General features: G+C 36.5%; 1 protein-coding gene across 1 annotated transcript in view; it reads right to left on the bottom strand.

The window, feature by feature from the left end:
- The window catches only part of LOC106670423 (RNA-binding protein Musashi homolog 2-like), a 393,099-nt gene that overhangs the window by 198,423 nt on the left and 167,219 nt on the right, over positions 1–27,457 (bottom strand). The window contains exon 3 of the mRNA XM_014400751.2: positions 22,416–22,455. The gene's annotated coding sequence lies outside the window, so the exon portion shown is untranslated. The remainder of the gene's footprint in view (positions 1–22,415; positions 22,456–27,457) is intronic.

The following is a 27,457-nucleotide window of genomic DNA, read 5'->3' as shown; positions in this document are numbered from 1 at the left end:
TTCATGCAACATGTTTACTCTGTGCATCGGAGTTTATAAAGAAAAAAATTAGTGCACAGATCTACATACTTTTGGACAGTGAGGCAGCTATAAAGGTAACAAATCCTGTAGTATCCGGGGTGATAATTCTGTAATTTGGCCCTCACAAATCTTCTTGGCCTGCCTATTCTTGCGAGTTGGTCTGTTTGACGCGTTTTGGCATTCTCTATTTTCAAATACTTACATAAATCATATAAATTCGACAAACATATCATGTATCTATCTGATCGCACGAAGTATACATAATTCTACTTACGTTTACGAAGGATTTGTGATATTAATAAATAGATTACCTGAAACAAAAACAAAAAATTAATATTATTATAAGTTACATTATTCTCAACTGTCTTTCCGAAAGGAAAGTGACTGTATGAACACAAGAATGTGGGCAAACCCGTTTAAAATAATTAAAAAGAAAAGAACCAAGGATCACAAAGATCGACCGGATAAAGCACCAAGATAACAACCGCACGCGCGGGCACACGCACACACACACACACACACACACATATTTTTAATTAACACCTGCGAAATTATTTATGTCCAAATTAATATAATTGATATAAATATANATTATTATTAGATTGTTAGAATTTAGCTTTATTTACATGACAAGCACCTGTGAAAATAAAGCAAATTTTCAAAACCTGCATTAATTTTGCCCCAATCTAATAGGCAAACGGAACTATGGAAAAATCCGCATTGGGGCTGGTGAGGATGAACCAGAAACGAATGAATAAAGAAAAAAGTATGCCACGTAATACTTGCTTTCCTTTCTCCAACAATAATCTAAATTAGAAAAGCGTGGTTCATACAATAATATGAAAAAGTTTGTCTTTTGTTGTGCAAGTGGACGTCAGCCTTTAACCGGGGGTAACCTTTTTTTTTAGGCAGCAGCTAAGAAAAACTCCTAATAAATGTTACTTGCATGGCTTTCATGGTTTCAAAGCCAAACTTATGCCACGAATGTATAAATGAAATGAACTAGTGCAGTCTCATTATACAGCAATCAATTATAACCCGCGATCGAGGGCCCTCAGAGGAATATTGATGAGAGCCCTTGAACGTTCTGGCTACGTGAGGGATGCAATGCCTTAGGAGCACTCCAAAGTACAATATACCAGGAGTGCGTCGCCCACTCAATCCTTTTTCACATTTACCACCTCATCGATGACAGATACAGGACTGAAAAAAATTCGGTTGAATGAAAAAAAATCTATTGGGTCCCTTTTCATCCTAAGGACGAGCCCGTCGAATTGTGTGTTATGTCACTTAAACTGATATTTGCCGACGTGTCGGCAATGAAATACGTTTCCGCTGAATCCGTGTGCCCAATGAATGGGAAAAAGGAAGTCAATCTTGTCATACCTTTTTATAAAATCACAAGCTTTTCATAATATATTTATATTATTCATAATAACTTGATAACACAGTGGCGCGCGCGCTCANCACACACACACACACACACACACACACACACACACACACATGCAAACTCATACTGGTTTATTCGTAGTAAATCATTACTGCAACATAACATACATACTTTTAATATTAGTTGGAGGCCGAAATGACTTAAGTGTGCCCCTGGAGACCAGCTTCGGAGGCTGGACGGATAAGACCGAGCTCTGACCCAAGACTGCCAACACACACACCCAAATCAGTGGGTGATTCTCGAGGCCTGTCGCTAATTTAGTGTAAATTACAAAGCTGGAATTGTCGGTGGACTGCGAGAAGTGATCGACTCAACTCTCAGTGCGCCGAATTGAGCATATAAAAATCAGTAATCCATAATATAATGAAGCCATCTCAACCAATACCTTACATAAAGATTAATTAATTGAAAGAAGTTATTTTGTCAATCGGACCACGAAATCTAATGGATTTAATGTAATGAAAATAGATAATATATCAATATCTTTTGGGTAAGTTTTATTTTTATGGGCTTCGTGTGAAGGCAGGAAACCGCGGCGCCCGAGTGATTAGGGCATTTTGTATTTGCAGGAATTACTTAGGATTAGGCTTCAGGTCGACGATATTTAGCATAAGTTATGACTTATTTTATTTTAGATTGGACATTACATTTTTTTCTAATATGCTGTCTCTAACTTTGCTTACACATGTTTGATAGCATTTAAAACTGGAGAATGAAGTGGAGCTTTTTATGACTTTAGAGCTTTTGGATAAACAATCGCTCGTTTACGTCCAACAAGGAATGATTTTCGATAAAAAATCAGAGATTAGATAAAATAAATCAAACCATTTTGAATTGTATGCCAAATTTATCAGGAATTGGTATCAAACATCATTTCGAATGTGTTTAAAATGAACGTATTTTTCGATAATTTTGCCAATCATCTGGATCATTCTAACCCGACAGGACAGCGTACAAACCCACACAATTATACTACCATCACTGTACGTTGGATTTTATTTGATAAATTCCTCGCCGAGATTAAACCAAATATCATTTTGATAAGGCGTAGTACATTCAGGCTGTAAATTTTTCTTTAATTAATCTCATATCCCTTATTTCATCAACGCGCGAAAATGATTGTGCTCGCTTTTTTCTATGATCGCAATGCGTTTTTTAAATTAAATTTCCTAATCGGCTGAGCTGTTGAAACCGACCTGTGAACAGTTTCAGCCAGTTATTTGGCGAATTGATTTCCTTTTATTTCCGATGATTAGGCTTTTAATTAAGTGGTTAGTTTGGTTAAATTGCGAAAGCTTGTTAAAACAATAATTACTGATAGAGTTAAAACTTCTTCAAAGACGACTTCGTCCAATCAATATAAAACGTGTGTCCTTCCGTACCCTTCTAGTGTCGTCCTCCTTGCCTAATGGTCCCAGAACTAATTGAAGCAATGGATTTTCTCCATTCACCCGGAAAAGGGATTAAACATATATGGGACCCCTGGTGAATATTCATGAACCTATCCTACACCAGGAGGAGAGAATGCGATTCTCTTGTCTCTCGTTGAACTGTTGGAATAATTCATAGAGAGGAAAATATTTGAAAATCTCTGATAAATTGACGACTAACAGATAAAACTCTTCCCGGTTTTCCGCTGTACCACTTTCTCTCCCGTAATTATGATAAAACCAAAAACAGTTATTTGTTTTTTTAATACGCATTATTTATTCATGCGACAGTAAATACCAAGGGTCATGGTGAGATTTATTCATGTGGTTCGCGAGGTGATCAAAATTTAATCGGTATCGATAATCCTGATCTGCCTTTCAAACGCGTTTCAGAAGTGGTGGGTTTATCTGAAAGCCAATGGCCACAATTACAAAGGAAACATTATAGGAATTGTATAAAGTAATAAATTTAATCGAACAGCAGAAGACCATTAGTACTCCAATCCTGATGAAATATTTACAGTTTGGTAGTTTCTTATTAACCTTGCCTGTCTGTACTCTTTGGTTTGGTTGTCATACGCGATATGAAATGTCAACATCTTCAGTTCTACAAACTTCTTAAAAAGAAAACAGGAGTTATAAAATGGCATGGGGCATCCTCCCGGTTGGCGAAATGCCGATACACCCGTGCTGAACAAGCAAGAAAAAAGTGTGATAGGAACAACCGATGGAAATGTCTATCAAGCAACTAATATTAGTCTCATTTAAGAATTTTTATTTTTATTTTGTCGACAAAAATATTTTGCAGTGTCGATGCAGTTTTTATGGACATGTTGTTTATGAGCGGCAGTTTGGTTGACGCTTAGTGGATTTTAGAATCCCTGGCTAAAACTTAATTTTTTCTTCTTCACGGCCATATTAAAACATTTTATTGTAATGTACAGATTCTGTTATAAATTGGTTTTCAATTTGTTCCTATTGTGATGAAAACTTTTGCCTAATAAAGAGAATAATTTCTTCTCTCGCTATTTATGCCATTTTCTGCAAGTTCTATAGCAGCTACATAGATAATTCATTACTAGTGGCGTTCATAAACTCAGACAATCATTCTTAATTGGGAAAACTTGTTATCAATATTCAGCTAACTTGAACAAACCTAGTACCAACTTTTTTGTGGTAATGACATGAATGAATTATTTTAGATTTAATTTGGTCGTTTCCGATAATCCTAGTCTGAGTTCGTCGGTCAGTCTGTAATTTCGTCATTTTCAGTGATTTCTGTTAAGTTATGTAGCTTTTCTACTGTCATGAGAGGGGAATTGCATGCTACGGCGTTATCTTTGTTTGTCGGGCTTATTGGTGGATTATGTCTCATTTTTTATTGCTTCAGTCGGTCTTTGTGATAGTCCTTTTTCTTTATTTAATTGGTATACTGTTTTGGAATTAATGACTGCTTTTAAGTTGTGCTTATGAGTTTTTAATTTTTGAATGTATATTTTTGGTCATTTTTGTAAGTCGTGGAGTAGTTCCTCTTGTCTCTATTGTTGAGGGCTCATGATGGTATTCTATGTGTTGAGTTGCGACATTTGCTTAATTGAAAGGCAATAATCCGTAGAATTAATTGGATAGTTAGTCTAACTAATGGTTAGACATTTGATTTTTCCACAATTAATAACTAACAACAAATTTGTGTTAACTATTTTAATGGTGTATAAGTGTTATATCACTTTATTATTATATAATAATACAACTAAAAACAATAACCCCATCATCAGGTCTATGAAACATTAATTATTAATTTAAAATGTTGACAAATTTGATACATTATTCTCTTATCATTTCAAATACAATGATATTACAAATATAACTATGAATTTAGAACAACTGACTTGCATTAATGTGAGGAAGAGGGAAACAGCCAAAATACTTCCATTTTTACTTTCATAATGTGCATAAGTCCATATATTTTTTTCCAGGACATAACTCGGATATTATAACCAGCACTGCTTCCGGAGGACCCAGGTTATGACAATCCTGGCGCTCAGTACGAGGGAATAAGGATCGTCATTTAAGAGTAATCCTGCCCTCAAATCCTGGCATTAATCTTTAAGGATTAATTCAATTGGATATTGAAAGTTAGATTGGAGGCAGAACTACTATATTGGTAGTATTAAGTAGGATCAGCATGGGATCAAGAATGCACCCTTGTGGGACTCCGCATTGTATCGGTCTGATATCTGAGTGTTCCTGCCGCACCTCTTTCTGAAGCAGCAGTCAGTTAAATACGTTTCTAGGGTAAGGTTAAAAACTGATGGGTGGAAGCGTTTATCAAGTATTCTTCTGATATGAATTCCAGGGTCTATCGACAGAGATACTGCGTTTTTTAAATTTCCCACATACCTGAGCATTTTTTAATATATAATTATATTTTGGCGTATGATATGTAATTGAATTATTTGATGTATAATGTTATAAGTTTTATTTATTTATTTTTTATACTTTTTTTACGAGGATTCGCAACAGCAGAGGTTATATCAACCCTCGGGGTGCCGTGTTTTTGAAAAAAAGCCCATTTGTAAATATGTCATTTGTAATGCAGGGCGGCTGGATTCGAACCTGGGACCTTTTCCTTACTTTGATGAGCGCCGTGTCAACGCCTAAACGGGTGCGGCCCCCGTCGCCCCCTATAAGTTTTATTATTATTATTTTTTTTTTTTAATAGCGGGCTACCGACAGTGAAGTCATATCAGCCCACAATTCATTGTGAGGGCCGATGGGGTATGCAATATTTCGCCATCAGTACTCTTCCTTACTCAATCACACAAACAAACAACTATCTACACAAATAAACAAATATATATAATACATTCACTGTAGAACTACATAGTAATAATATATATTATATTTACAATAGTTAAGATGAAGGAAATCTTTCTCATTTCTCTTAAAAATCGAAACAGGGACCCATATCCCATTGTCGTGCCCAAGAGTCGGGTGACATGCCTACTCGCTACCTATAAGCAACAGTCCTCGACCAATTGTAACCCACTGAGCAACCTTTCTCTGGAAAAGGGACACCTGCATGGGATTAATGAAAGTATCAATCCAGTATGGCCTATCTTCAAACGGGTGACCGTGACCCCTTCCTTGCGTTTCAGATCCTCGGCGGGCCATCCCCCATCCGTACTCTTGACAAGCAAGAGTCTCTCAGACGATCCGGCCCATCGACGCTGCCAACGTTCTTTTATAGCGTTCTTTTCTGCTCGTACAGCGCCACAGGGTCGGATCGCGGTGGTTTTATCTTTAATCTTTTTCTTTTATCTTTTTAAAGATCCCAGCTTTCGGCGCTTCGCCTACACGTTCGTTGCCCACCAGCCCACGGTGTCCGGGTACCCAGATAAAAACCACCGTTTTTTTGAGACGCCCCAACTCAGCATATCTCTCTAATAAGAGGGCGACGAGAGAGTCCACCGAGAATCTCACGAATAGCCGAAACCGCGTTCGGGAGTACGTATAAACGAGATAGACAAAGCCCCCATAGTCGTGAATTATCCTGAGCGCGTGCTATAAGTTAATCACTAATAAAGAGAGTATTAAGAGTAATTATTCTAAAAAATTAGTAAGTAAAGTGCAGTATAATAAAGCTAAAGAGTTGTCCTTATTCTAAAGCAACATTTGTAGCAATAAATAGACGATGGGACACGTGAGCCCTAAAATTGCTTTACTTTTGGAAGTAACCATCCTGCACAAAACATAAATCAAGGTGTTTTTCAATCGATAAAACAGACCCGATAAATTCTCTTTACGTAACTAGCTTAAACTTTTTTAACTGAAAAGTCTCGTTATAATTCGTTAAAAATATTCTCTCATTGTTAAAACAGAATTGCCCGTCCAAGTATCTACATCACGAAGTGCATGCAAATTTATTGTTAATTTACATTTTTTGAACGTTGAGAACAACAGTAAAGGTAGGTGTTTTGGAGTGGGGCTAGTTTACACGGCGTTTTAAGCAGAGCAGGAGTACTTTTTCACAAAATTCCCATCAGGAAAAGGATGAGGTTTAAGTGCTTAGTTGACCCGGGGCGTTACACCTTGTTTAAACAGGGCCGGCTCCGTTTTCCCGACCTGCCCCGTCTCGTTTTACAAGTTTCAGGCCGTAAAGAGTCCCCCGTCTATTTGAAGGCCGCTTTCTTCTATTTTAGCCCGGGTCAATTGGATTCCCGTAAATGTCCTAAGTGGATTAAGAGGCGGGGAAGCCCTGGAGAACTTCCACCTCACGTTACACCGGCCGGCGGCCCTTTCTAGCAAGGCGTAAGCCAATTAGTTATCGCGTTACCGTCCGGTAATGGAAGACTGTTTAAAGCAGGAGTTCGCTCGGCGAATGGGCTCTACGGCTTAAGTCTTAAGCACATTTTTCCCCCCACCCTTCCGTCAAATTGTTAAACTCTATTATGACAATTTATTACCTCTCAGAGGTTGTTTTAGTAACAATGTACTCGCAGAAAATTTAAGAGTATTAAATTATGCAAATTGCTTTACGCAAAATCATTAATTTCTATGATCAAACAAATGTTTAACATATTATTATGATCGAACAACTAAAATGCCAATGATGTGATCAAAAATATTGCACTTTTGACAAGCTTTAGATATCTATTATGCCTTCTTCACGCCTATAGGTAGTAGGTTATATAATANTATATATAACATATTTGTAACAATGACATCCAATGTACAAATGTACATTTTTTTATACAAATCAAATCTAATATTCTTACGATCCTTTTCCACAATCACCTTTTCAAGTAAAACAAAGTAGATAAAAAAAGCGAGAAAAAATAGAGAGTGAAGTGAATGTGAACCAATAACACCATGCTATAAATTCTGTCACGACCTACGACAAAATATGATTGATAGTCAGCGGAAAAAGGTAGAGCTGGGTATATATCACTGGAGATGACGAGAGTCGAATTCCGGCTTTGAACCCCGGGGCGCGCCCATCACCAATATTAGGAAATGTTTTATCACCCTCTTCCCCGGCCGTATGTGCACGATGTGTGCTAAGTGTAATGCGCCTGCAGATAAACGAGATACTTTTCTAGAGTAATGTTGATAGAAGGACATGAGCGGCCATTTCGCCGAGATGTACTCCATCCTCTATATATAAGCCTATGGATGTACTTTTCATTTTACCTCGGCGCTCATCGGCCGGCTTCAAATTGGCTACTTCAGCGGCCCTTTTAACTTGCTCTGCAGTTACATATACATCAAATGCTTGCCACTAAGAGGAGGAATCGTACGAAAGAAAACACCGATGACATGATTGTAAAATTTAACAGGAAACAGACCCTATGAAAGAAAGAAAGCCAAACGTTCTGATTCGACTGATGAGCTCTAGGATCAGGCAGGCTGTAGAATCAAATCCGGCAAATTAGGAAGAGTGGCGGATGGAGAGACAATGTTAGTCGTCATCCATATGCCATGGGAAGATGAAAAGTGTAGACTTGTTTGAAGTTACGCCTTAAACCGGGGACACACTTACCCGTTGCTACGCCATGCGACGCTCCCTGATGTTACCCGACCCCTTGCCATCTTTTGGTAGGGTGTGCCATCTGCCCGACGCAAGCACACGCCACGTACAGTCACACAGCGTGTATCACAAATCAGTATCACAGTCGCAGCGCCTCTTTTGTTTTTAATTTATTATTGGTAATAAATTATTAGTTAAATTTTATGAGCACAACCATGTAATAAATTGTTTGATAAATTTAATTGTTTTAAAAAATGTTATTCCGGCGTTTTTCTGCCTACCCATCATAATTAAATAATTTTTATAAAAACTCATGAATTTTTGATATCGTTTAATTTGGTTTATATTAAAATAAGAATGTTGTAATGAATATAACGACAAAATTACATATACATAGTTTGAAATAAACTACAAAAAATGTGAGTGTCCTGTTCTGACGCTATTCGACAAAAATGGTGTAGTTGTATGAAATAAATTGTTAGTTCAATTTTATGCGCAAAACCGGGTAATAAATTATTTGTTAAATTAATAAATAATCTATTAATAAATCGTATTTCGGTGTTTTGAGCAATTTTCTGCCAAATCATTAGAATTAATTGTTTAAAATAATGAATTTTTGATCTAGGTGTTTTGATCTAGGTTTTGATTAATTAATCGTCTGGTTCTTTTGTCTTCGACTGTACTCGATGCGACCCGACGTAAATCTGGACAGTGGGGATCGCAGAGCGCAAAGTAGGGTAACATAGCATAGCATCGGGCATATGTGCACGGGGGTAATACAATCTTATGGAAAAATGGACTTTGGATTTGCGTCGGGTAGCGTCGCATGGCGTTGCATCGGATAAGTGTGTTCCCGCTTTAGCATTTTGCTAAGTGTAAAAACTTTAGAAAATCTTATTAAAAAATCTCATGTAATATGAGATTTTACCAAGGAATAATACTTAATTTGCTGTATCAGCTCTCATGTTATCTCGCAGTTAATGAAATGTGATAATATATTTATAGGATATGCATATATGAAATATGTATGGACTGGGGATAAGAATAGGGATAGAAGATGTGACTATAGAGCCTCTCCTCGACCTAACAAATCTACTGTGACCCTCTATTTTTATCAGAGCTCACTAGCTTTATCTAGCAGTAACAATCCCCTGGATTGACCCCACACTAACGCAGAATGTGTTTCGAGGTCTTTTCTTCTTGGCAAAATCAGCACAATGGTTGTGCAAATACTCCTATAACTTACATATACCTTATCAGGCAGATTTATTCAGGTAGGGAACTTACTAGTATCCGAGTTATATTTCAGTTGCCCTCCAGTCAGTCTTCTGAAAGTTTGGCATGTGGCCCATTAAGGATATAATAGGTAACTCAAAAGCCTGTTGTACGTATGTGTCTGTTTTGCCATTCTAAGTTTATTACAGCACATGGTAAGTTTTAGGCTATTGACGAAGATCCATAATCTGGTTTGCGGTACTTTTTTTGTAGGAGATTGGGATCTATTTTCCAATGTGTACCTTTTTTACAAGTTGCTAGGCCACTACCACCAGGTATGGTTAGGGCCAGGACAAAATGGAAAAGCAAATAAAAATGGCACACGTTGTTTGCTTTCACATTTATTATTATTATTGCGGTCGGGTTAGCAGTCTTCTTTCCTTCTGTTTTGGCTATTACAGGAAAATGACAATTTCAACTGCCGTCTGCACATTTGGAGGACAATGAGTGAGTGACGGAGCACATCGTAATTTTCACCTTGGGGGCTGTCTCGGTCATTTCAACGACTTGTCCTCGTCGGAAATCTGTGAGGAAATTGGCTGACGATGGAGAACGGAAAAGTTTTGCATATACAAACGGAATATCGACTAACCGTCGACACCAACTTCGCCGAAATGCCCCCAGTGGGAACTGAACACGTCCTGGCTTGAAACGGATTTACCCTGCTTATTATGAATTGCGATGAGACCCGAGTTTAACAACTATGTTGCGTGCGGGCAAGGCAGTGAATACTTTTAGGCTCCTGTTAGCTGTTGGCCTCCGCGGTCGATTTCATGGAAATATGTACGCATTCAAGGAATTTAAGTAAATATTTTCCATTGCGTGCCATGGGTGAAAGCATATTCAATACGACTTGGCAAGAACAGAAATCGAATGACATAAATCGCTTACTCACTCGTATTAATAATAGACATATTCCACAGATCTTAAACAAAAAATATTAGAATAGAATGCAGTATATAAAATGAAAATAAATAATACAAACAACAGTTATTATAAACTGGGAAAACTTTATAACAGGGTGCAGGGTGACTGCTTACACAGATGCCTATGCTATTATTGTAGAAGCTCAAAAATTATGCCCATCACTTTTTTTGTTGACGACTCGATTTTCTTAATTGATTGGTAATCTCTATTTTTTTAAACTAGTAACATGTTTTGTATATTCCTGTGTAACACCTGTCAGACCTTATCTTTAATCATCGCGGTTGCAGGTCCTACATTTTGAATTTTTTTCTGTCTAGAAAGTTTCTTTAACCGATGGGTTAACTTTGGTATTTGGAATATATTGTTGTTGTTCAATCGCACAGTCGAGTCCGACCTTTTGCGAATCCATGCACCAGAGTCCCCTCGCCCTCCTGTCTTCTGCTGTCCTCTGAAGTGTACTCAATTTCATGTTCGTTGCATATATGACACTGTCTAACCATCTCATCCTTTGCCGTCCCCGTCTTCTTTGACCTTCAATCTTTCCCAGCATCAGGGTCTTTTCCAGTGAGTGCTCCTTTCTCATTTGGTGGCCAAGGTATTAGAGCTTCAGTTTCATTATCTGGCCTTCCAGGGAACAGTCAGGGTTGATTTCTTTTAGGATTGACTGGCTTGATCTTCTTGCAGTCCAATGGACAATCAAGAGTCTTCTCCAGCGCCATAGTTTAAAGGAATCTATTCTTCGGCGCTCGGCCTTCCTTATAGTCCATTTCTCGCAGCCAAACATGACTACTGGGAATACGATTGTTTTGACCATGCGGACTTTTGTTGGCAGGGAGATGTCTCTACGTTTTATCATGCTGTTTAGGTTTCCATCGCTTTCCTCCCAAGGAGCTGGCGTCTTTTAATTTGATGGTTCTTAGTTTTTTGTATGTTGAGCTTCAAGCCCACTTTTGCGCTCTCCTCTTATACCCTGAGCAAGAGACTCTGGAATCTGTTAATGCTCTCTATAATCGGTCTTTTCTTTTTCTTGGAGCATATTATGATGAAGAATTTTCAATATGACTGCATTAACATGGTTTCCATTTCTAATGGGATATAATAACCAATTGGACATGGACCATGTTAAAACATATTTCATTAATCATTTAATGACGAGAATGGCCTGGTGTTCTAATATGTACAAATGTGCTGCCGCCACAATATATCATTATTAAAAATAATATTCGAAATCTATACTGTATCCATGGGGTACGAGTCTACCCAGGCATTTAACCCCTCGGGTCTTGGTCGCCCACCCTGCATAATACAATATATATACTGTATCCATTGTCATTACCTCTCAGCCAGTTTGTCGATCAACTGTTGCCATATGGGATAAGATCACTGTCTACATTCCTGTTTGAAGGAGAATTAGGACTGCCATTTGTATATGATATAAAGATATGACCTAGGATACCTCTTTGACTGACATCGGCTTCAATTGGGGAAAAATAAGTTGCATTTTCAGGATTGCAGGTATAAAAGATAGGATTTTCTTGTGCTCAATAGCACCTGTTATCAGAATATACAAACACAGTATTTTTTTTTAAATTTTATGTCCAGCTAAATATATTGGTCATCGTCAGCTCTCTCTTTTTTGCTATTTCTTGTTCTAATTAGTCACTATATTGTTAATTTTAATAACATAACTAATATTTTTCATTAATAACGATGGAAGCGTGTCGAAATATAAATTTTAGAACATGTTTTCGTTGGATGTGTAAACTGTGCTCGTTCTAAATATGGGCACAGGCTCTGTCAGATTTATCGATTCGGCCCGAGCACATTTAAATGCAACGCGTCCATCGTGTACACCTCTTAAAGAAACAAACGCGTCGCAGCCTAATGTATTTTTCACCATGGGCTCGCATAAAAGATCCGCCCTCATTAGCTCCCAGTCGGCGTAGACCCTTGGCCCTTTACGAATTTAGGAAGCAGCCCAGCTGAAGGAATAATTTCCAACATTTTTGCGGACACATGTTCAAAAGGAGCGATTATCATGCAGAGAGGCTACAAAGACTCAAAAGTTTTTCCAAGCTAACAACATGGTTTCTTTTCTTAAGTGGTTACAAACTTGGAATGTTCTGTCGGCCAGGAAACAATAATTTAATAAAGCTTAGTTTACGACCTTTTGTTTAAAATTTGTGAGTTTTTAACGTTTATTATCTTAACTAATCGATAATGTTAATACCAAAACATCTTCGATAATTTATTAAATCGATGTTTGTTTATTAATCGAATATTGGTGCTTGGCAGGGTAGCGGTAAATTCAATTATACTGTTTGAACTAACAATCGCTCGCTAAGTCAGGATTCGCCGACAATTCTATGTTTGAACTGCGCTATTATAGTCCTGAATGCTATTACGTTGTAGCGTAATGTTTTAACTTATGCCAATATTGACACCACCCCCTGGTTCCAATTAATAAAGGGCATCGAAGAGCAGCAATCATCACTATGTTACAATTTTTTTTTTGCATTGACGTTGTAAGCATCCATAGACGTATATAAGTATTAGAAGAATAAATAACATTCACACGTACGGATTTGACAACCACGATCGAATATTACGATCCTACGGGCATGTTCACTAAAGTCTTTCAAGCCAAGGTTCATGCAACCGAGGAATGAAAGAATTCAAAATGAAGACATAAATATTACAGCCAACCAAGGGACCATCAAAACATTAAATTCGCATATCATTAGTTCTAAGATGGTTACGAATTGCATAATCTAAATTAATTGTTTAGTTTACTTTACCACTTTTTCTTCCATTCCCTGCAAAGCAATAATATAGTAAAATAACAAACTAATTCCTAGAATAGAGAAGGGATTAAACATCCCGGAACATTCTTTACCATATCCCATAAATTCCTAACAGACCACATAGGAGAAGGAGAATTCATGAGAAAATCACATACAATATAGTGTATAGATGGCTCCGAAACAAAGGAAGAACAGGATCATGCGTTTTCTGCCAAACCCAAAATATGAGCAATCCCAATATAAGAGGGTTACACTGACAAAAATATCCTTAAAAGAATAGATGGATAGCCAAGCAGAATTAAAGCATTAGCAGGTAAAAAAGTCACAACAAAATTAGTCAGTGATTGCTCCAACATCTCCAAAAACTAAGGAAATAAAAGAAGCAGATGATAAACTTGGGTATCAGGACTCATGGGAATTTTGGTAACGAAAAGGCAGACACGTTGACCAGAGGAGGATCTGCAAGACCGTACATATGCCCCGAACCTATACTTAAGATAACAAAAACCAATAATCCTCCATCTTAGAAGAAAAGGAGAAATGGATAAACTCTAGGAGTGCTAGACACAGTAAGCTCAAAATCAACCCTCACGAACTTTGGCAAACTCACTGCTACAGTTACATAGAGCTAAATTCAGTGGAGTGATAGGGCTATAAACCGGGCAAGGCCTCGAGAAAACAGCCAGCTTTTGTAATTTACAATAAATATAAAAATTACCGGCAGGCTTCAAGAATCAGTCCCTGGTCAGACCTCGGTCTTATCACTTCAACCGCCGAGGTTGCCAATAGCTAAGTCATTTCATCCCCCAACGCATGCAGACACATTCCCATTAATCACTGCATTCGTTCTTATTTACATACCATTCTCTCAGATAGGGTAGAACTCTCTTTATAAGTCTTTAAATTATTATATATTTAACATAATTGAGGGTCGATGGGGTACTCGAAATGCCCCAATCGGCCCTCTCGCACCATATATTTATTTACGCCAATAAAGTCAATCACACTCAACACACGACAGTGGCACAATACTTTCAATATTACATAAAATAATAATTAAATAAATAGTAATTTATTAAAAATAAATGTAACCCTTTTAAAAATCTAAGCTTGTTTAATAAAAACACTCAATCTTTAAAAGTATTTAAACAAAATAAACACAATTTTTTTCTTTACTGTACTTACATATTTATGATTAATTAATATTTTAGGACTGTTTCTTATGTCAAGGTTTTATCTGGTAAAAGGCTTTCTGAGAAAAATAATCACTGTCGACCGACCCTTTGTCGCCGAAACCCCTGTCTCGCTTGAGGTTTAACGATTACTGAAATTTCCTAGGAGGCCAAAATTAAATAAGGAACTTTTGGGAATAAGTCGATCCTTTTAACTTTCTACTCACGTAGGTCGGAAGAAAGGATTGAGAATTTCACGACGGAGAACAACGCGTCAAAATTTTACCCCTTGATGCTTCATGATATTTCAAGAAATTTTCACTTCTGATGATCGCAGAACATGATACTATTTTTTTAAATTGGAATAATTTATCCATTTAAATTTCACATATGAACTACCAATGTTAGTGAACCATGCGTTACAGATTGATTGATATTAACCATTGTTGGATGTGGAAGGTTAAGTATGCGGCCATTTAGGAAACTTGCCTCCGCTTACAAGACCGTGTAATGCGTGATCAACATCGAAGTTTCTGATACTAAATCACCTTTTGATTTTGAAGGGTTGGAAAGAGTAAAATCAACAGAATTCTGTAAAATAATGTCTCAAACTAAAGAATGTAGTATGTTGCACAGTAAGGCGAAGAAGATATTTTAACAGTTATGCCTCCAGTACGGCCCAGTTTAAATCATACTTCAGACTTTTTACAAACACATACACTTGCAAATTTTTTCTTTTTAATTGTGTTTCAACATAATTTTTTGGTGACTAGTCGAGCAACAATCTTGCGCAAAATGTTGCATAGATAATGCATTACGTAAAGAGATATTAACTCGAGGAAAGGAGCCAGTGTACCACTCCTAAATCTGAAGACATCATTTAATCACATACTCTGAGAGCAGGTCACGAGGCCACTGTTTTTTTTATAGATATCGAGAAGGATGCTGTGTGTTGGGATGAGAGTCGGATTAGCGGTTAATGTAGTGTTGTCTTGATGAAATATGTTTATAAGGGGTAAATTTAGACGGTTGGATGGTTTAAGATGATGCGGTGGGATGGTTTAGGATGGTGCGGTTGGAAACATAGTACGGTCGTTGACAATATATCTAAGGTTTTGTGATTGTAAATTTTGGATTCTTCGGAGATTGGAAGGTTTGGTTCAACCTAATTGTTCTATGCCGTACATCCAAATTGCATATGAGTATTTTGCCGTCGAGGAAGAGTTTAGATCTGTTGTCTAGAAGACAATTAGGTAAACAGTATCGTCGGTTCAGCTCTATCCTGTTTAGTAAGTATGGAGAATCCAGTTCAGTTCGTTTGCCTAAATACAGTCCTACGTTGTGGAAGACGTTTTCGGTGGGAAGAGGGTTAGGTAATACATTAGAGGTAGAGTTATGCAACGGAGGGCGAAGTTTATGTTTTGGGACTTGGTGGTATTTAGTTTGATTTGATATTTTTTGAACTGTTGTTCAATGGAATGTAGTGTCTGGAGGCTCGGTAAGCTAAGAGGGATATAATGAGAGGTTATATTAAGAGAGTGGCTACGGGATGTGAAAGGTCATCAGCAGTAGCGGGCCGAGGAGGCTACTCTAGGGGCTCCCACATCCACCCTGTACAAAAGAGTGTGTAAGGATCCTACCCGTACTTTAAAGTACTCGTGTGTAGTATGAGAATGTACAAGGGGTCCGTTGTCGGAATATGTACCCCATCGACCCTCAATTAGATTAGTTATATAATATGTGTAAAGCGTGATAGAGGAATTTCAAGTACTAAATACCAAGTATCACCTATTTAAGAGTGAGTGGGAGTGTGAATGAGTTTGGAATGGGAGACTGATTTCGTGGGAGGTGATCTAGATGTTGATCAACCTCCAGGATGGACGGATAGACCAAGGTCTGACCCTGGTGGACTCCCGAGGTGGATAATTTTCCAGGCCTGCCAATAGTTTATTGTAAATTACACAAAAGCTGGAACTGCTCAATTCCATTCACGTTTGTATGTACATAGACGTTAAAGTTTTGAGCATATATAAATTAGTAATCGGTAGCTACATAATCTAATTGGTTGATTTTTCTGAAGCCTTATGTAAATCAGGTGGCCCCTTACGGCTTAACGTTGTAAAACTAAACTTGTAAACTTGTTAACGTTCCAACGTTAATGATTTTATCTACTTTTGTGTTTTTTTTTAAATTTTATTTGGGATAAAGTAATCCTATTTTATCTATATCTATTTTGTATGTATTTTTATTGACACGTTCATGAAAGTTTTGAAATATTTATGCTAAGGTGTTATAAATAAAATAGAAATGGCAATGATTATAAATTAACGTAGCCTTCATTAGTAGTAAGATTTTTTAAACTCATTTATTTACAACTTCACTTTAAATATGCAATGAGCAAAAATATTGAAATTATTATTATGCTGGGAGAACGTGCACACAAGGTTGAATGCAGTAACATACAAAAGGTTAGTTCACCAATCGGTTGGGGATCACTTGGCAACTATCCTTGTTGATGTTAGGCAACTAAGATGTCGCGGGACCAAGTCGCTCCAGTCACCGCCAAGGATTGGTAAGAAATGTTGAAGATGACAATTCGCGGATTAAGGGGTTTGAGTGATCGGGTAATTTAGAATGAAATTTTTTCTGACGGAATTGAGCAAGGAGTACTAAGATTTAAAAAAACCCTGATACAACTGTACAACACAGAGACCGAGATAGAAAAGGAAAATTAATGATTCATGATGTGGATGACTTGCGGTTTCAGCCCTAGTTACCGAAAATCCGGTTCCCAGTGTATTCAGGTGGCAGGCATGGGATAATGGTCCGCCGCAAGCAATAATTGAATTTGGTTTTGTGATGGTTTCTGCCATGCTTCTTTTAACTGATGCAATAAATCACTGCTTATGAGCTTTTATCATGAAACGGTGCTTCCTTTTCAATTAAAATTTGAACATTTTCTTGCCAACGAAGTCGTTTTAGTTCTGTTTTTCTGCTTTCATGTACAATTTTTGCATGGATCCTTCAATAGTGTGAAAAACAATTTTCGTCAGATGGACTCGCAAACAAAATCAGCATTCCTCATTTGTTATTTACATTTTATTTCGTAATGATCAAATTTTGATAATAAAGGTGTATCAGTGACATAGTTTAAATTCGAAATGTTGATGGCAGAACACAAATATCGACATTTAAAAGCTAATATTTTTATCAATATGCTCCTTCCAGCTGAGTATATTACAAGTATATTTCGAAAGAAATGAAAATTCCAAAATGAAAACGAGCGGTTTTAACTAATTTTTAATCATTTACATCTAAATTGTATAAATAATCATTTAACATTGATAAAGAACCATATGGAAAATATGTATTTAAATGCGATTTCTTTTTAATGATGTACCGTTTTCTCCGAATCGATCGTTTTAAAACTTGAAAATTTATATAAACAATATTACAAAGTGATTCATAACTCGTGAAATTTCGTAACGATTGTCATTTTCATTCACTATTTGCCTAAAACTGTGTAAGATAACTGGTTTATTTTACTCCGCAGCAACACAAAATTCTACTACGATGCCGGGTGGTTTCGCTCAAAAGCGAGTGGTGCTGGAGGCTAGATAATTGAATACCACCAACTCACCCTCTCTAGGGGGTCACCCTTTCATCATCCAGGCCATAAATATTTGCTCTAGGTGAGCCACGAGAGCCATTCCGCTCTTCTACAAGGAAACTTAAACTAAATCGGTTTTAAACTTTACTCTTTATCTCATTACATTCATAATGTTTATGCAATTATTCCGTTGATGAGGGTTAGTAGGAAAATTTTAGTCGGTTTGCTGGTAGGGTTCGTAATTCTGGTGATTTTACTTGAGAGGTTTAGTTGCAATAATAACTAACAATAAAATAATACACAATATGTAATTTCAAATATATAATCATGTAATGCGTATATTGTGGAGTCCGATAACAGTAAATATACAGTAATAGCAATGTGTCTATCGTGACACTATTCGGAAATTAAACCGGGAGCACTACTCACCCGGGTCTCTATGGAAGAACAAGGAGCATCAGCATCACCAAACTTTAACAATTTAGTTTCTGACAGTTAAACTTATGATTTTTCCTTCTTGAAGGTGGGATAATAGGTTATCTCAAAAAAATCGCAACCAGTTTTTATCCACAACGTTTCGGATTTGTGTGCTTGTTTTAGTCCGCCGTTGGATAATCAATTGCTAATTTTAAACTTATGTTGAGGTGAGCGGCCCCAGAAGTCACTTGTGGGGCCGCTCACCTCAACATAAGTTTAAAATTAGCAGTTTCGGATTTATTTTAATCCTTCCTCAGGTGAGTTAACGCAATGGTTAAAACAGTGATCGTCAGTCATTACTATTTTATAACAGTTTATTTTAAAAAAGAGCCAGTGTGGTACATATTTCAGTCTTTCAGACTCCGAACAACGTTTGTTTTCAGATTACCTATTATCCCACCTTCAAGAAGGAAAAATCATAAGTTAAACTGTTGAGGTCGAAATATAAGAGAACATCCTGACAGTTATTTATAAAATGCGTATATTTGCTCATGAACATCCTTTTCATAAGCGGATTAAAAACACTATTTACAAACAAGGCGTTAAGCATAACTAAAACCTGGTATCAGCAGTTTAACGGTTGGAATAAAAGTCGTTCACCGAAAAATAAGAATATTAAAGAAATTCCTTGGAGAACGTATGCTACTTCATCCAGGCTGAAAACCGCTGATGGACGTAAGTTGGTGATCGAAGGATTCAGCAAAAAGGCTCAGGTCCAGGTCAGGAATATTTGGTCACAAAATCATATTTCGTCTCTAATCAGAAACAATGAAATGAAGATATAACAGCAATCAAAGCGAATATGGCTCTAAGTAGCAAGACGAAATTAATACGTAGGGCATGCGAAACAAAATTACCCTTTGTTTGGGACGGAGTACGAATAGGCCGATGACCTTGCGATAGTCTGTTGATGTTTCAAAATGCAAGGAGGAGCAGGGAAAAGAATATTTCGTACCATAATCAATTACACAGAACCAATTGGTTTTTTATCCATCTTTCACGACGCAAACCATGGAATTCTAAGATGTGTTGTACACAAAATGACAGACTTAGCATCTCATAAAGGCAGACAGCCGTAAGAGCCTTGAAATCGAACATCATCAGCTCGACTATGGGTCAGAATTGCAAGACTAAATTGAATAAGTTAGCTTGCAAAACTAAGTCTCTCTCTATTGAGATCCAGTAACTGCAGGGGTTGTGGGAAAGGAAGAAGAAGCGATTTCATGGGCACCTGACGGATCCAGGACGCAAAATACAGGGGCAAAAATATTTGGTCTCAAAATCAAATATTGTAGTATTGTGAGTCCATTATGGGTACGTACACTAATATATTTCAAGCCACGTAATTCAAAGATACGTTGAAATCAGTGAAAGGTCTATCTATCTAAATTATGATGACATAGCCGTATCTCAGAGGAAGGCAACCCTAACAGGACTGAAATTGAATATCATCCGCTCAATACTAGAACACATTGAACAGGTCAGCTTACAAAATAACCATCTATTGGGACCGTGTTCATGCAGCAGTGGTGGCCACCGTAACTGGTGGTCAGGGATTAAGATTACAAGAATGATGGATGGGGAGAATGTGTTTAAGCAGAATTGTTTCTAGGATTTTCCCCATTATAGGTAATAGACCAACTGGACGGTAGGATGATGGAATGTTATAAGGTTTTTTAGGCTTTGGAATTATTCGGATGTGGACAAATTTCCATTGGGATTTTAGTTAATTATTGCTTTCATTACTACTGATGTAGTCGTTGTTATTGTATTTACTACTTATCATTGTTTGAAAGTGTAATTAGGACACAAAATGATAAAGGGGAGAAATCTAGCAAATCACAGGGTGTTAAATATCATACTGTGAGAGTTAATACAACAGTTTTCATATCTCGAAATAAATTATTATTTTTTAATAAACCTGTTAATATTAATTCAAGTACTATCTTAATAAATATTCATTAAAAGGTAATTGGCATAAGGTGTAAATTGAAGGAGGGAAATCAGAGTGCCAGTTAGTACACAAGAGCCGTCGAGTTGGTTTTATCTTTCCGTTTCCATAAACTCGGCCGTCCTGCACTTTATCTGTCTCGACGACGAGAGCCTGGGGTTTTGTCTACAGACTCTTATCTTGAAAGTAGAGGTCCGGCATCTCTTTGAAATGTGTTTACATCGCAGTTCCCGAGGCTGTGCCAATTTCAACAGAAAACGGGAGCGAATCTCTTTTTTCTCTTTTTTTAGAAGTAGTTTAATGTGAAGTTACAATATGGTGATAATTCATTTGTAGTAGTAAATACTTTAAAAATTGCACACTTTTGACATTTTTATCTGCTTGTGAGAAGAATAATTAATCACTGGATCACGCATTCATCATCGAATTACAAATTCATTGTGTTGATCGGTTTCATTTTTCATATAATTCTATAGTATATTGTTTCCTTTATAGAACTGAGATTTCGTATGATAGATGTTTTGTTATTGTTTACAGCATAGCGGGCATAGTACATAAATAATTAATATAACATCATGACCCAAATAAATTATATTATAATACTGTGAAAGTTTATGAATACTTATATTAGTAATTTAATATCACTGTATCACTCACATACATAATAATCCTTATTATAATCTAAACTTTGTGCAAAATATATTTATATTTGTGCAAAAATGTTCTCTCTCTCTCTCTATTTACATCTCACTCTTTCTCCTTCTCTCTCACTCTCACACTCATTCTCTCTTTCTCTCTCTTTCTCTCTCTATCTATCTATCTCTGTGTCTATCTCTAATGTTTTCTAATTTATCTTATCTCACTCTTTCACTCTCTCCCTCCATCTCACCCTTTCACTCTCTTTACTTTCTTTCTATCTCTCTTTCCCTTTCCTTTCCCCCCTATCACTCTCACTCTTTCTCTCTCTTTCTTCTCTCTTTTCTCAAGTGATATAGAAAACTGTCGTTGGGTTTGCCTGTTCTTCTTCAGAAGATTCAATAAACTGGCTGTTTTAAATAAACTGCCAATCAAAAAAAGACGACCATCTTGACTCAGCCTTGTAAGTCGCAGAGATGCGTGTAAAATTTTCTAAAAAGTGAGACCAAGCGCAGGTTTGTGACTTAAAAGTCTGACAAAATATTATATAATATCCAAAGATGGTGATTTTTTCATGCAAAAACCAGATGGTCGGTTTTTTTTATGGGCAGTTCATTTACATATATACAAATAACGAACGATTTTAAGCTGTTGCCGAGCTGTGCGTACTATTTTCTAACAGCCGCCTTTTGTTTCCCGATAATGTTAAAACGACAACTTTCAACAAAACAAAACAGCGGTGAATCAACATGCATACGCTTTGTCAAATAGTCGCCCTTGAGATGAAGTTTAGCAAAGAGATTCAGTGCAAATACTCTGAGGGAACCCTTTTGATTGTGAAGGAACGAATTTTATTGATTATGGCGGCATAAAACAACCAGGTCGAAGACCAAGTTCTTTACTACCTTAAAAAAAACCTTTGATGTGTATCCATCGGTAGTAGCAAATTCGATAGGGTGTTGTATATATATAAAGTTCAACATGTCTAAATCAATGTTCTGAACTTTTTTCCTCTAAACTTTATTTATCAGTTGATCAGTACTTTCGCTTTTATAATTTTTTAACATTTAAAAAAATTGCGCTAGTGTAATAATTTTTTTCACTCAACGTAAATATAAAATGAAATTACCTTCTTTACTACTGAAGATTTTACCAAGAGGGTAATAAGCCTGAAACAAACAAAAATGTTATGAGTTTTCATTTAAATTTTTTAGGTACTTATTATTTTAGTATTAAATACGCTAAACTAACATAAATTTAATGTATTGAAATTTGTCGATTGGTAATGGATACGGCCTTGGCAGTGGCCACACCCCGCTACCAACTCCAATATAACTCCGACAACCCTCCCCCCGGTGGGCCGGCGATGTCCAAGATGATTATTGCTTCAGTTTGTCGTTTTCATGTATACCCAGGGGGTTTACATGTTAAATTGAAGTATTGTATGTTGGTCTGATCCGAGCATAATTGAATGGTAGTTGGAGGAAATTGGAGTACACTCCCCCCCCCCCCCAAGAAGAATATTTCGTTCCATACCGAGCAATAATTGAAAATAACACGGCTTTGACATTATAACTGAAATAATTATTTACACTTATATGTTACTATAAATAATATAAAATCGTTTAACGCTTATTTTTCAATAAAACCTTATAGTTTAATCTAATTTCTTATTAAACTGTTTAACTAAATTACTACAGGGTTGAGGAGAAAGGTCATTGAGTCTCGATGTGTTCAGATTAAGTAGTTTAACATATATATGTCCAAAACCTATAAAAAGAGTAAAAAGATTTCAAAACGATATAACATTCAGCAGATGCTCATTGTTATGTGTCTGGTAATTCGGTCGTAACCAATCATTTTAGTCTACCTATCTTCGCTGGTTTGGTTTGTCAGATGCGTTTCGGCATTTCGCTATCTCGAATGCATTTGTAATACAAATAATATAATATAATACAATATATAATATGCTACAAAAACCTAATACTGAAAATGTTGAGATGCGGAAACACGTTTGGCAGACCAAACCAAGGACGATAGGCAAACCAAAATGATCGGTAATGTCGAAATTTCTGGTTCCTCACCCTACAGACCGTACAAAGAAATCTCACAAGAAAAATTTCTGCCATATTTTCACGTATATGAGTTGGAAATAATTAAGTGTAAAAGTGTTTTTAGAGTTATGACAATTGGCTGGCCTCCTGGCTATCAGACCCACCCCTTAAGCCGGGAACACACTTACTCGATGCTACGCCATGCGACGCTACCCGATGCTACCTGACGCAAATCCAAACTCCGATTTTACATAAGGTCGCATTACCCCCGCGCACATCTGTCACGCTACCTACTCTACGCTTTGCGAGCACCACTGTCCAGATTTTCGACGGATAGCATCGAGTACAGTCGAAGACAAAAGAACCTGACACTCATATTTTTATTCAAACAACTTGTATTATTGTCGTTATATTAATAACAACATGCTTATTTTAATAAAAACCAAATTAACCAAGATCAAAAATTCAGTACTTTTTAATTTAAAAAAAAATAATGGTTTGGTATAAAATCAATTAAAACACCAGAATATCATTTTTTGATATAATGAATTTAACTAACAATTTATTACATGGTTTTTCTCATAAAATTACACCATTTTCGCCGGGTAGCGTCAGAACGGGACACTCATATTTTTTGTAGTTTATTTCAAACTAAGTACATGTAATTTTGTCATTATATTAATTACAACATGTAATTTTAATGTAAACCAAATTAAACGAGATCAAAAATGCATATGTTTTTATAAACATTATTTAATTATGATGGTTACGAATAACTTTATTGAAACAATTAAGCTTAACAAACAATATTAGATGGTTGTACTCATAAAATTTAACTAACAATTTATTACAAGGTTTTGCTGAAAGTAGTGCATTAAGAACAAAAGAGGCGTTGCGAGGGTGATACACGTTATTGTGATACACGCTGTGTGACTGTACCCGGCGTGTGCTTTCGTCGGGCAGATGTGCACACCCTACCAAAAGATGGCAAGGCGTCGGGTAGCATCGGGTAGCGTCGCTTGGCGTTGCATCGGCTAAGTGTGTTCCCGGCTTTAAGATGACGAAAACCGCACTAAAACAACGAGAGCGAGCAGACCAAAATGTTCAGAAAAACCTAAACACAGATTTTCCGAATTTTTCTCCTGTGTTTCGTTCCAATGGAGGCAAGTTTCATAGTGTTTCATCTGATGAGGTTGCTATCATTTCCCATGTGAAGCATAGTTGTTTTGTTGAGTTTTCGTTACCGCAAATGAATTTTAATTTGATAGAACAAATTGTTCTATTATATTACATATATTCTAACAAAAATAACGAAAAGGAAGAAATAATGTTCTATGGATTTATTTAAGAAGGAGAAAAAAAGGTTCTGGCCGTTCCCTCGTTCATATTTTACCAAAAGGGGTAATTGTCTGCAATGAAAAAGGTATAAACAATCTTCCGGCGTAAATGCCTCTCGGCGAAAGAGTTGAACCTCCGATTTGGCGGATAACGACGGAATTTAATGCATATTTTATCCCTGAGACGGAAATGGAAGGCTTTCTTCTCGTTATGAACCTGGTGGGAAAGGGTTTTGATAAAGCCTTTATGGATTTTTATATACCGTTTCACTTCGTCTAGTCTGATTTCGGAGGAATTGAAAGAATATTTTTAATCCGGCTATTTTGATTATAATTGTCCCTCATTTGTTAAGGCCTAATTTAGCATATCTTTCCTTTGTAGTTGACAACGTTTGTCCTTTTACTTTTTGCCATAACTTTGTCATTTTTTGACAAACTTAAAATCCGACTGCACCACTGATAATACGGAGGTCTGACCATGGTCTGCCAACACCTGACGTGGATGATTCTCGAGACCTGACTTTTACATCATTGGGAATTGTTTGCGTTCCGGACCAGCATAATATGTTTATGATTAACAACAAAAATTGCTAAGGATGTAATGGATAAACGAGTTTCAACTTCTACGGTCTACTCATTTAATTCGGAACAGATTAACTTTAGCAAAAAATGGTCTTATACAAACCCCAAGTTAATCTCGGCTAGAAATCGCGTGGCCGTAACAAATTTAACATAACTTTCTCATTTAGCTGAGAAATGACACTAATTTTGTAATTTTAAACAAGAATCCAATATTTTTATAGTACAATTCGATTCTAGAGCTCATTTTATACCACTTTTTATGCACAGAAGGTGCAAAAACGATTAGCATTAGCAACTTAATTAGAATAGGAATCGTTTCAGAATAAGGTAGGTATCATGGGGTTGCTTTTACGCTTAGCTTATACTAATTTATGAAAAAATACCTCTTTAAAAAAAATTATCACCGTCCAGTCAATTTTATTTTTAAAACGACTCTCAGCTCTTATTATGTATTGTTGCAGTTTTGGCCATTTATTAAAATTTATGTTTATAATAAAAGCTCACTCCCAGCGTTTAAGCGTGCCATCTTTTTGTTACTAAAAGCGAACCCCCTCACGCGTCTTCCGGGCATAACTCAGAAATGGTCGATCCTATCAAAATTTTCCATTTAGTAAAAGTGGCACACCATAAGCTCTAAAATAAAATTGTACCATAAAAATACGGGATTCTTATTATTGATAACAAAGTTAGTCTCATTTCCCAGCTAGATGAGAAAGTTACGTTAAATCTGTTACAACCATGCGATTCCTAGCGAAAATTAACTTGAAGTTTCTATAAGGCCATATTTTGCTAAAGTTAATCGTTTCCGAATTAAATGGGTGGACTGTAAGCGTGCAGTGTCAGGATTCTTAATTTTTAATTTTAAATCTACTGAGTTTCGATAGCCAACCCAGGATTTAATATGATTAATTATTTTATGAATTAGAAAAACCTTGTTTGAGCTACAACCCCAAAAAATCCGTCCGAAATTCACGGTTGGCTGGAAATAGCTCGTATAAACGATTCTGATTACACTTTTTGTAAAGGATGGTCCTGCTTACAAAATTTTTATTAACATCTATCCAGATTTCCAGTATTAAATAGTAATCAGATTCAAGAATTACGAACCTACCTCTCAACGTGAATTGTAGGAGTGACTTATGGTTCCAGCGCCCATTTCCAGTGAGAAGCTAGCAACGAAAACCTAATGATCCATTTATGGGGATGGGTGACTGAGTCTGAATATTTTATTATTTTCACTATCAACCTACAGAGACTGGCTCTAATGGAGACTCTGCCATCTAACAAGAAGTCCAATCAAGAGAATCATTAAAGAAATGAGATATGTTCTATATTAAGAGCAAGATAATTCTCCAAAACTCATGCTACTTTATCCATTGTGTGTTTAATATTCAGCCATAATTCATGGGAATTGCATCCCGGGACGATTAACAAAGTTATTTAACTTCAAATCATCCGTAGCGCTACCAGAAATCCAAGCTCATTAATAAAAAGCAAAGCAATATCATCCTTATAATTAATAAGAAAAATTCCGGGGCCACTGATTTTGTTACTTATACTTCACACGTTTTGAAAATAAATTATAAGCCCTTTGTTCGAAGATGCACATGATAACTTGTCCTCATCGAGATTCAAACTGTTTATTCTAAAAAAAGAATTCGCCACGCAAACAAGCGAACTAAAACCTTAGAATTTTTCTTACTTTTTAAAACCACGCATACCACTTTATTTATTTCATAAAAAATCTACCCAGGCGTGTAAGAAACCAATTACCAGCATTATTCACCACCATATGAGCACTTGTTAAAGCAGGTCGATAAAATACAAGCGATTAAAATGATTACATATACGAAACATGAAATTATTTGCTTTCCGGATTGATTCGTTAACGATAGACCGACTTTAATTGGTGATCCTACAGAAATGAGATTAACTGAAAAAAATCCAACAAGCTTCTACCAAATTTCATAAGGAAAGGAACAACATAATACACCAAAGGAAATAAGAAGAGACTTTGAATACTGACAGCATTCATTACAGGACATTTCAGACTGAATGGGTAGGAGAAGAACTAAATTTATGAAACTTCTATTAAACTGGTGCAACATGCTGAAATGGTCACAAACTCTTGCTCGTTCATAACCTTATGAATAACAAAACTTATTTTATCGGCGAAAAAAATTCAAGAACCTTCTACC

The sequence above is a fragment of the Cimex lectularius genome, unplaced genomic scaffold (assembly GCF_000648675.2).
Source record: "Cimex lectularius strain Harlan isolate CLEC.00 unplaced genomic scaffold, Clec_2.1 scaffold103, whole genome shotgun sequence".
Lineage (NCBI taxonomy): Eukaryota > Metazoa > Arthropoda > Insecta > Hemiptera > Cimicidae > Cimex > Cimex lectularius.
Note: the sequence above shows the minus strand (reverse complement) of the source record. Positions and strands in the feature narration are given on the sequence as shown.